Consider the following 12571-nt stretch of genomic DNA (forward strand, 5'->3'; position numbering starts at 1 on the left):
TGTTTCTAATTTCAGAAGTGTCTATTGGGATAGTCCTGCCTGATCCATATGCCTAGATTTGAAGCCAAGTGGAATGGAAATAAGCCTGCATTTAAAAAAGCATATTATTGAGTGTATGTACACTTTCACACAAAAATGTATTTGCACACTAAAAGTATCTCCATACGCATTAATATTAACAATTTAAATTTGAAAAAGACACACTTCCTGGGCGCTAGTGGCTCACTGACTGCTATCCTAGCTACTTGGGAAGCTGAAATCTGAGGATTGCAGTTCAAAGCAAGCTGGAAGTAAAGTTGTGGCTAAAGTGGTAGAGTGCCCAGGCTGTGAGTTCAAGCCCCAGGACCAGAAGAATAAAAGAAAGAAAAGATACATTTTTCCTGATTTTTTAAGTCTTTAGAACAAGTAAACACTTTTATCCATTTCATACACAGTGGCATGTTGAAATTGTGTATAAATTTTCAAAAAAATACCTTTTGGATTAAGAAAATTACAGAGCCAATTAGAATTTGATAATAATTGTAAATGAATTAGTTATATTTTGAAAATGCCAGAGAGTTTTGAATAGCAGGTTTCCAGAGCAAGTCTGTGGGCTTCTGCAGCTTGCCCGTAGTCAAAAAACTGGAAATCTTCTTGCTAAGCTTTTCATTCTTTGGGCTAATCTTGTGTCTCACAGGGCTGATGTATGAATTATAATTTAAGAATACACAAAAAAAATGTTGTCATGCCCTAGTCCTACAAATACCCTGTAAACATTTCTTTTTAATACATATGACACACATATTCTGATATGTGTGTATCTGTATTTCTGCCTACCATCTATCTACAATATTTTGACTGAGTTTCTGCTCTGTTTCAACACCATGACAGACTGTGATGATGTAAAGTAAGAATAAGGCCCTGTCCTGGGTCTCACTTTATTTAGAGGAAACCAAGAAACCTGTAAAAAATTGAAGTAATGGCTCACTATTGACAACCAGGAAACTGGAATCAGTTAAACATCTTTATGTGTCTGAAATGCTAGCTAACCAAAAAGAAAAGAAAAGTATTAATTTGAACACTTAAAGGCTGTGCTATTTTGTATTTAACCTGAAGTAAGGGTAACCCAATGTAGATACTTAAAATATTATTGAAAGTTTTACTAAAGGAAGAGGAAATTATACAAATATATTAAAAGGAGTAGTATTAGAATTTGTGAAAAACTAATAAAATTATGGGAAGGGGTGATATTGTCTAAAAAGAAAGGTACTCTTTACCTGATGTATGTAACTCTACCCCCTCTGTATATCATATTTATAATAACAATAAAATATTTAAAAAATCTAATAAAACTGAAAAAGTTTAAATACTATTTCTTTTACACCTGTTTTCTGAATTTGAGTTTCTCCCATTCCAATATACTTATTTTTCCCCCTTTGAGATCCCACAGGATTTTATCTATAGAACAAAACTTTTCCTATTTACCTGCATCTACTTTACAGAATAGTAAGCTTCTAGATAGCAAAGATAGTTGGCATTTACTTTTGCATTTCTTATGGTGCATTAAAGTGCTTAAATAGAAGTTTAATAAGTACCTAAATTATATTGAACAATTTCCTCTATAAAACTTTGCACATAACAAATGATCTTTTTTCTGTGTTATGAAATGCATTTAATTCCAAAAGTTTTTATTAGGAACCATAGGTTATCATTATCACGTCATTTAAAGCAGAAACCAAAGGTTAAAATATTAAGCTACTTACTCATAACGAAACAGCTGTCGTGTAATATTTCTGGCTTTCTAATCAGTGTTTGTTCAGACTTAGAACCCAAACCTATCTTCTCTTAAAATCACTTGTAATTGTGCGAACAGTAATAAGAAATATATAATCTTGATTTGGAACAACAAAAACAACAAAAAACCCAACTTGTAGTATAGCAACCAATGTTACCAAAAGAATGTAAAATTTAAAATGTATAATTGAAAATGATATTAATTTGGAGGGCTGAAAGATTCAACAATCTACTTTCTGTTCTCCAGGAATTCACTTGCTCTAAAAGCTATTGAGTCTTCATTCTTTTTTTTTTTTTTTTTTTTTTTTTTTTGGCCAGTCCTGGGGCTTGGACTCAGGGCCTGAGCACTGTCCCTGGCTTCTTTTTGCTCAAGGCTAGCACTCTGCCGCTTGAGCCACAGCTCCACTTCTGGCCATTTTCTGTATATGTGGTGCTGGGGAAGAACCCAGGGCCTCATGTTCAGGAGGCAAGCACTCTTCAACTAGGCCATATCCCCAGCCCCTCCCTTTTTTTTCTTTTTTTTCTTTCTTTTTTTTTTTTTTTTTTGCCAGTCCTGGGGCTTGGACTCAGGCCTGAGCACTGTGCCTGGCTTCTTCTTCTTCTTTTTTTTTTTTTCTTTTCTTTTTTTTTTGCTCAAGGCTAGCACTCTGCCAACTTGAGCCACAGTGCCACTTCTGGCCTCTTCTGTATATGTGGTGCTGAGGAATCGAACCAGGGCTTCATGTATAGGAGGCAAGCACTCTTACCAGTAGGCCATATTCCCAGCCCCGAGTCTTCATTCTTTTGACTGTTCTCTGAAAATTGTAAATGTTCTGTGAGTTAAGTTCAATAGTTAGAATTGGCTAAGCCACTGAAAGAAAGAAGCAAGCACATAAAGCTAGAAATGCTGATCACCAGTTGGAGTGTCTCCTTTTTACAGTTCTTGAAATTCATGTTTTCATCGGCAATTGGTCCTTCGCTGCTCTGTAGAGCCACGGGATGAGCTGTCACATTCGAAAACCAACAAATACGGGCAGTCAAGTCCAGTTTCCTGGGAAAAGACTGATGAATTCCTCCTTGGTCATTTTCCTTTGTAAATTTTATTAGACTTTTACAAAAAAACAACAACAAGCTATGAAAAGTTCCTGTTCATTACTGAAACTCAGAAAGTAGTCAGGTCCCTTTGAAGTTTTAGGCAGCAGCAGCTCCCATATCCAAAGCACAGAAAATTACATCTCTATCACATGGGTGTCAATGTCAAGTTACTGCCACCCAGAAGTTGCAGGTGCAAGAATATAGTCAGCTTATTCGTGTGATGTGTGTGTGTGTGTATGAGTGGTTGTGTGTGTTTGTGTGTTCTCACACACATCTCTGTGTAAAATGGCCACCAGATCTCATAAAACCTTATTTCAAAGGTCAACTGCAAACACACTCATATTAAGCTAAAGTTCCTCTTCGAGTTCATTTTTTCTAGATACTTGTCAAAGCCATTTAGTGTTAAATAAATAATTATTTATGTGGTTTTATGCTGTCATATCAGAACTGTGTAAGATATAAATGAACTTTTCTAGTGTGGCTCATTGATAATAGAAAATGAAATTCTAGAAGCTTACAGAGGAAATTTATTTCTCTTCTCTTTCCCAATCAAGATTTTGAAAGTTGGGGTATTATAAAACTAACAGGGGCTGGGGCCTGGCTCAATCTTTTGATATAGCTACGACATTGGCAGGGAGAAGGATGGGGCATGCATCTAGGAATGAGTCCCTTCTGTCTTTATATGCCTTATCAGCATTTCACTTCTATAGCTTCCAGTTTAATCTTCTCTGCACTGTAGTGGGAACCTAGAATCACTGGGAAATACATTAGTAGTGGCAGAAGCTTTCATATTCTTTAAAGGTTCTCATTGCTAACCAATCAGACAGAAAGTGTTTAAACAATATTAGATTAAGTAGGCATATTAATTTCTCCACCCACCCCACATTTTATTTTGTTAATGTATGAAAAAGCTTCCTAACGCAAATAATTATAGTACTTAAGAATAGAATAAACCTCTGCTCCTGAGAAGTTAGCCCATTCATATTGTTCTTTATTTCTCCCACTAAGGATAACTAAAAATTGTGGAAGATACACATACCGACAAACATAAAAAGACCTTGAAAGGCAGACAAACAAAGACTGGTTTGAGACCATGGGATCTAAAGGATGACATGAATTTTCTGGGATTTTTCTTTTGTGCTTTCTATATTTCAGATATGGAGGTAAAGAAGATGGCTGGCCAGATATGCTAAACAGCTTGGACAATAGTGATAACAAGATAAGTCTTCTTTCTTCAACCAGAGGATTGTCTAAATTAGACTGAAAACTTGGAAAGAAACTATTCTACTTCAGGTAGACATTGAAAAGAAATTGTGGCACCACCCCATTTATGGCCACATAGCACCTAGATGTCTATCATCATGTGTTATATCAAGATAGCCCAATAACAAAGTACCTACCAGGGTGTTGGGAAAGATTGAAGAGAGAACCAGTACTGCCTGATACCGGTAAGAGAACTCACTGCCATGACCTGTCAATAAGATAATTTGGGGATCCAACAACTTAATCTCTGCCTGTCAATGGTATTATATTATCCCTACTCCACATTTGGAAGCCAGTGAGAACTGACAGGAAGATAACTATTGCCCATTGATAAGGAAGCTTCACCTTCCACTCATGGTGAAGGAAATACCAAGGAAATAACATAGTTCTCATATAGGGACACATGTATGCATGGAGGCCAAATCCCACTAGTAACTAGTAATAACAAAGAAATTTTCACTCATATATTATTGGTAGTCTAATGGAAGAACAAGACTCTACCTTAACCTGGCAAAGATGGGGTTTGCCATCTTTTTCCTTCTCAGAATGATCTCAGAAAAATCACTGTAACAAGATTTAATTAAAAATCCAGAGTCTCCTGGCATAATAACTCAAGTGCTCAAGTTTCAGTGCAGACTTACTCATCATACCACAAACCAGGAAGATGTCAAACTGAATAGGAAAGAAAGTCTACAGATATAAACACAAAAGACAGGTTGAATGATCTCAAAATGATTCTAAGATAGTTTTAACAGATACTTTAAATCAGTTTACATAAAATGGATAATTACAAATGTGCATTAATAAAATATGGATGCCCTCATAAAATAAATAGAATATACATACAATAATAGTGAGATATTTAACTACTCTACTGTCAATAATAAACAGTAAGTCACAGAAGAAAACAAACAAAAAGAAAGAATAGAGGGCTAGAATAGCACAATAGACCAAATTGGCCTAACATACACAGAATATTTCACCAAATTATATCACAACAAACATTGTTTTCAGTTTGGATCATCCTGTAGGATACATTATGTTAGGAGGCAAAACAAGACATACAAATCTGAGAAGTCTGAAATTATCTTAAAGCTCTTGTCTAATCACAGTAGAATGAATTGGGAATCAACAGAACACAAAATAGAAATTTTACAACCATTTACAGATTAAACAATACAATCGCATATAAACATGGATTAAAAAGTTAAGTCAAGAAGAAGAGAACCAAGTATTCAGTATTCCCGAAAAAGAAACTGACAGCAAAAAAGAAGAGAAATGCAAAAGGCATTCATTTAATACCTCAAATTATTAGAAAGAGAATAACAAAACGAATCCCACAGAAATGGAGGGACAAAGGAGCAGATATTACGTGAAAAATGAACCATACAACCTGTGGGTGGAGATGGGAGGTGAAAAACTGGGAGAAAGGAGGGACGAGGTGACATTGTACAAAAAGAAATGGGCTCATTACCTGACTTATGTAACTGTAACCTCTCTGTATATCACCTTTATAATAACAGTAAAATAGAAAAAGAGATGGAGACGGTGTGATAGCAGGAAGATGGTGGCAGCAGCAGTGGTGGAGTTCCAGAGAGCCCAGTCTCTACTCAGCACCGACCCGGAGGCCTCCACCGACATCCTCCACTCCATCGTGAAACGATATTCAGGAAAATGAGGAGGAGGCAGTGCAGGTCAAAGAGCAGAGTATCCTTGAACTGGGGTCTCTCCTGGCAAAGACTGGACAAGCTGCTGAACTTGGAGGACTCCTGAAGTATGTACGCCCTTTCTTGAATTCCATCAGCTCGACTGGTCTGATCTCTTCTTGATCTGTTTCTTGATATGGAAACAGCTACTGGGCAGGAGGTGGAGCTGTGTTTAGAGTGCATCGAATGGGCCAAATCAGAGAAAAGAACTTTCTTACACCAAGCTTTGGAGGTGGGACTGATGTCTTTGTTTGTTTGTTTTTTGTTGTTGTTGTTTTTCTGGCCAGTCCTGGGCCGTGGACTCAGGGCCTGAGCACTGTCCCTGGCTTCTTTTTGCTCAAGGCTAGCACTCTGCCACTTGAGCCGCAGCGCCGCTTCTGGCCATTTCTGTATATGTGGTGCTGGGGAATCGAACCGAGGGCTTCATGTATACGAGGCAAGTGCTCTTGCCACTAGGCCATATCCCCAGCCCCCAGTGTCTTTGTATTTTGATACCAAGAGGTACCAGGAAGCATTGCATTTGGGCTCTCAACTGCTTCGAGAGTTAAAAAAGATGGACGACAAAGCCCCTTTGGTGGAAGTACAGCTTTTAGAAAGCAAAACATACTATGCATTGAGTAATGTGCCGAAGGCCCGAGCTGCCTTACCCTCTGCTCGAACCACAGCAAACGCCATCTACTGCCCCCCCTAAATTGCAAGCCACTTTGGACACGCAGTCAGGTATTATCCACGCAGCATAGGAGAAGGACTGGAAAACTGCATACTCATACTTCTGTGAGGCATTCGAGGGCTATGATTCCATCGATAGCCCCAAGGCCATCACATCTCTGAAGTACATGTTGCTGTGCAAAATCATGCTCAACACCCCAGAAGATGTCCAGGCCTTGGTGTGCGGGAAGCTTGCACTGCGTTTTGCAGGGAGGCAGACAGAAGCATTAAAATGTGTGGCTCAGGCTAGCAAGAACAGATCACTGGCAGATTTTGAAAAGGCTCTGACAGACTACAGGGCAGAGCTCCGGGATGACCCAATCATCAGCACACACTTGGCTAAGTTGTATGATAATTTACTGGAACCGAATCTGATTCGAGTCATTGAGGCCCGAGTACAGATTGAACACATATCTAGCCTCATCAAACTCTCCAAGGCCGACAAAGAGAGAAAATTATCACAGATGATTCTTGACAAGAAGTTTCATGGGATTTGGGACCAGGGGGAGGGCATCCTGATTATTTTCCACGAACCCCCAGTAGATAAAACTTACGAAGCTGCTTTGGAAACAATTCAGAACATGAGTAAAGTAGTGGACTCCCTCCACAACAAAGCCAAGAAGCTAACGCAGAGTTGGATCTGTAGCCGTCCTTTGGACAGTGTGTGTGGCGGGAGAGTGAAACCTTGGGGGAAATGCTAGGAGATTTTTCTTTTTTGTTCTACTTTTCACTCGGAAAGTTTTTAAACCCTCATTTGGTGCATCTGAATTCCAGCCCATAGGTGTGCCAGTTTGCATGTAATCTTTACTGGCCCAACTTGGGAGCGGGGAAATTGCTTTAAAAAAAAAAAAAGAAAGAAAGAAAGAAAGAAAGAAAAGAAAAGAAAAAAATGATTATTCTAAATAAAAGGAAAAAAGGCTTACACTAAAATAAATAAATAAACAAACAAACAAATAAATAAATAAAATAAAAAACAAATCCTAAAGTTAGTAGGAAAAGGGATGTTTCATGCTTTTAAGCCCAGCTACTTGATTTTCTTTTAACCTATGTTGAATTGAATTTTGTATAGGATGAGAAACTGATCCAGTTTAAGTTTTCTCTCTCTATAGCCAGATTTTTCAGTACCATGTTTTGAAGGTGTCTTATCTTCCATGAATGTTTTGGCATAATGAAATGGACACTAGATGTTTGTGGACTCTTTGTCAAAAATCAGTTTTCTTCACATTTGTGGATTTATTTCTAGAAGCTTCTGTTCCATTAATCTTCGTGACTGTTTTTGTGCTGGTACTATTTCTGACACTATTTCACTGTAGCATAAACAGAGTTCTGGCTTTGTGATATCTCTATCATTGCTCTTTTTAGTTCAGGTTTAGTTTTGCTGTTTGTTTTAAAGAGTCCATACGAGTTCAAGGAAATTATACTTTCCCTTTGTTACTTGTGTCCTTGTTTGGCTTTTTAATGAGTTTAATACTGGCTTCCTAGAATGATTGAATGTTCCTTTCCTTCATATTTCATGGGAATGTTTGAGAAGTACATTTATCAGTTTGTTAAATTTCTAGTAGAATTCAGCAGCAAATCTCACTGGTCTAGGGCTCTTTTTTGGTGGGGCTATTCTTGCTTCAGTCTCATTGCTTGTTACAGATCAGTTAAAGTGGTTTTAGTCACTTGGTTCAATTTCAATTGGCCACCTCCACTTATAAATTTATCCATTCCTTCTAGATTTTTTAAAATACAAAGCTTGAAATTATCTTTTTTACTTAATTAGTATTTGTTGTGATATCCTCTGTTCATTTCTTATTTTCATAATTTAGGTCATTTCCCACCTTCTTTTGGTCAGAATTTAGCAATCTTAATTTATTTTTTTAAGTAACTGAGTTTTTCTTCCTGTTATTCTTTGTATAATATTTTTCTAGTGTCCATTTCATTAATTTCTTCCCTAATATTTATTATTTCTTTGTGCTTGCTGCTTTTAGGTTTGTTTTATTCTTATTTTCCTAGGAGCTTAAAGTGTATCATGAGGCTTTTTATATGAGATATCTATCTCTGTTTGACTGGTATACCTAGACAATGAAAGCTATAAACTTTCATATTCATATTGCCCTGATAAATTCAGAGGCCCTGATAAATTGTATTTTCATTAAATTCGACAAATTGTTTTTTTTTTTTTTTTTTTTTTTTTTTTTTTTTTTTTTTTTTTGCCAGTCCTGGGGCTTAGACTCAGGGCCTGAGCACTGTCCCTGGCTTCTTTTTGCTCAAGGCTAGCACTCTGCCACTTGAGCCACAGCGCCACTCCTGGCCATTTTCTGTATATGTGGTGCTGGGGAATCGAACCCAGGGCCTCATGTATATGAGGCAGGCACTCTTGCCACTAGGCCATATCCCCAGCCCGACAAATTGTTTTATTCCGTGTTTTTTTCAATGACCTGTTGATTGTTCATCAAAGTTATTTCTAGCCTACATGTGTTTTAGTCTTTTCTGTAGTTTTTTTGTTGTTGTTAATTTCTACTTTTGTTACATTGTCAGCACATAGAATATAGGGAGGTTGTTTAAATTTTCTTAAGACTTGCTTTGTGTCAATAAATATGTTCTATTTTGGAGATAGTCGTGTAGGATACTCTGTGCACTGTGCTGATGATGGATGAAAACCATCCGTTTTGTTGTTCAGTTTTGTTTGGTTTTGATGGAGTAGTCTAGATGACCCTTTTATTGGTGAGAGTGAAGTTTTGAAATCTCCCGAAGTCTATTTGTTGTTCTAAGCCCAGTAGCATATGTTTAATGAAATTGGGTGTGCCATTGTTTGGTACATACATGTTAATAAATATCATCTCCTCTTGATGGATTTTTTCCCTTTATTAAGCTTCTGACTAATCTTAGTTTGATATCTGTTTAACCAAATAGGACCATAGCTATTCCTGACTATTTATAGCAGAGATCTGTTTAAAATCTTTCCCTGACTTTTCACCCTAAGCTAATTTTTATCCTTTTTAGTGAGATTTATTTCTTTTAGGCAAAAAATTGCCAGATCATCTTTTAATTAAAATGTATACATTTTGTATTATTTGCTTGGAAAATTGAGGTAATTAACATTTATGTCAAAATGGGAATCTATGGAATGTTTCTTGTCATTTTGTTGTTTGGGCAGGTTTTTCTTCTTTTTTTTTAATTTCTCACTACTCATCTAGTAAGAATCATTCCTGTATTATCCTGGTAACATTTATCTTTCTCTTCTGTATATAGAATTCTCTTAAGTATCTCCTGTAATGTTTGCTTAGTGATCATGAACTCCTTTATTTGTGTTTGTCACAGAAAGTTTTTATTTGTTCTTCAATTATAAAAAATACCTTTGTCAGATACATTGATCTTGGATGCCACTTATTTTCTTTTATGATCTTTAATATATCATTCCATGTATATTTATTGTTTCTCTTATAAAATTTGTTGTTATAGATTTATGTAGGTGACTTTCCCTTCTCTTTGGCAACTTTTGATATTCTTTTCATTCCTCCCTCCCTCCCTCCTTTTCTCCTTTCCTCCTTCTTTCTTTTCTCTTTCCTTCTTTCCTTCCTTCCTTTTTTCTCTTTCCTTCTTCCTTCCCTCCTTTCTTTCCTTGCTTCCTTTCTCTTCTTCATTCTTTTGTTCTTTCTTTTTCCTTCGCTCTTTCTTTCTTGTTTTTGTGCTGCTTAAACTCAGAGCCTCGTGTTCTCATGAGGCTTTCCTTGCTCACAACTAGTACACTCACACTTGAGGAACACCTCGGTCCTCAGTATATTTTTGTTCTTTATAGTCAGGTTTCTATTCTTTTTTGATGGTACTAGGTTTGAGCTTATGACCTCATGTTGGGTAGGCTATTAGCTTACTATTTGACCCACATCACTTATCCTTTTTGCTTTAGTTCCTTTTAGGAGTAGGGTCTTATTTTTGCTCAGGTTAGCCTGGGATGCAACCCTCCTATTTATATTTCCCACAAAGCTGTGAATGGAGGCATATGCCATCATGCCCAGCTTTATATTGATGGATATAGCACCTTGTGGATTTTTGCCTTGATTAGTCTCCACTCATGATGCTCCCAATCACAGCCTCCTAAGTAGCTATAATTGTAGGCATAAACCATCAAACTCAGCTTAGTTTAACAATAATAATATCTTGAGGTGTTTGTTTTCCTGAGGTGTTTGTTGCCTGTTTGGTTCTTGAAAGCATCCTAAATTTGGATGATAATCTTTTTCTCGAAACTGGGGAAATTTTCAGCTATTATTGTATTGACTATGTTCTCATTATCATTTAGCTTGTATATCTTCTTTCTTCTATGCACATGAGGTGTAGGGTTCTTCTTTTTATGGTATCTCAGAGGTCTTAATTTTTTCTGTTTCTATTTTCTTCAGGTTTTTAGCTTGCTTGTGTTTGTGTTTGCTTTGCTGTTGTTATGGTTATTGTTGTTTGCCTCCATCTGACTGATCTAATTCCTATACCTTTTCTTCAACTGATACTTAATTTTCAAGTTGTTCTCTACAATTAGTAAGGTTTTCAACTGAGGCTTCAGTTAAGTTTTTCAGCTTTTCCTTTCCAAGATTTCAATTTGATTTTATTAGGAGTATTATATTTTATTGATTCCTGTTGTGTAGTGTGTATAGTTGTCTTCCTTATTTCTTTCAACTATTCCTATGAATCCTCTGAGTTCATACAGCTCTTCACTTTTATCCTACTGGAATTATTTTAGGTGTTTGTACATGTTCAATTCAATTGTGATTATTCTTAGCATTGTTCTTTTGAGTACATAGTATGATTTAGAAACCGTAGTTTTACCCAGTGTTCTGACACCCTGCTTTGAGCAAGTGGTGGAGGTTGAATTCTAAAGTAACCAAAGCCTTAATGCTGTTTCCGGTTTAGCCTCAGGTTATGGAATTCATCCCTGATCACAGCAGGTCAAATCCTTGATGACCACCAGGATGATCTGGACAGCCAATGGAGTTCCCAACACTTTGAACTTCTCTACAGCACCATGTCAGTCAGTGTCATACCCTCTCCCTCTGTTTGACCACAGCTTGTAACTCTTTCCCACCCACCCTTGACTCACTATGTGATGAGTGCTTCTTGTTTATAGGTCTCTATAGTATGTCAGTGTCAAAACAATAGACCTTCTCTCAAGAGATTTCCTTGCCATCTTGCAATTGCCCCTCACCTTTTGTGATAAGGGAGAACCAGAATATCGCTCCCCTTCACAAGGTAAGCTTTCTACACTTGAACAGTCACTGTCTCATAAACACCAGCATTGCGTTTAATGCTTACAGCAAGAACAATTCTAGATCTTACATCTAGAATTGACAGTCTGACATTCAGCCCATCTGTTTTGCCTTGTGATGCTGAGATGGACCTGACTGGTTATTTTCTCTGACTCTTTCACTGTTCTGTGTTTTTTAGCCATTCTGCCACCTCTGCTGTGGGGCTGATACTCTTCTTTTTCTCTTTTCAGAATACATTCTCTTCTGTGTGGTAGGTTTGATGCATAACATAATGATAACATTAAATGTAAATGATCAAAATAGACAAAGGTATTTTACACAGGTAAATTAGTTTCTTTAAGAAACTGATTTAATGGAAAAGTGATATATTACTGTTGTAATTACTTTCAACATGCCATGTGAAACCATAACTTCTATTGTTGATGATCCTCTTGTATCCACTTCCTGTGGTTATACCCGCACTATCACTGTATCTTATCTGAGTACACTGGATACTGTATATACTGGTATTAGAACTAGGAAAGTGAAAGGGAATACCAAAATCGAGAGACACAGATAAAAAGACAAACGACTACAAAAGAAATACTTGCAAAACTGTTTGGTGTAAACCAACTGAACAACTCATGGGGGGAGAGGAAAAGGGGGAGGGGAAAGGGGGGAATGAGGAAGGAGGTAACAAACAATACAAGAAATGTATCCAATGCCTAATGTATGAAACTGTAACCTCTGTGTACATCACTTTGACAATAAATAAGAAAAAAAAGAAACTAATTTAATTTTGTGAGAGGCATGTTGACAGCACAAAGTTGT

At 36.9% G+C, this 12571-nt stretch overlaps 1 pseudogene across 1 annotated transcript; it reads left to right on the plus strand.

The window, feature by feature from the left end:
- The first annotated feature begins 5674 nt into the window (after positions 1-5674).
- On the plus strand, positions 5675-7295 carry LOC125360706 (annotated as a pseudogene). Its single transcript, XR_007212795.1, has 2 exons — positions 5675-6069; positions 6286-7295. The product of XR_007212795.1 is annotated as a 26S proteasome non-ATPase regulatory subunit 11-like (transcript).
- The last annotated feature ends 5276 nt before the right edge of the window (positions 7296-12571 follow it).

This window comes from Perognathus longimembris, chromosome 12, assembly GCF_023159225.1.
Source record: "Perognathus longimembris pacificus isolate PPM17 chromosome 12, ASM2315922v1, whole genome shotgun sequence".
NCBI lineage: Eukaryota > Metazoa > Chordata > Mammalia > Rodentia > Heteromyidae > Perognathus > Perognathus longimembris.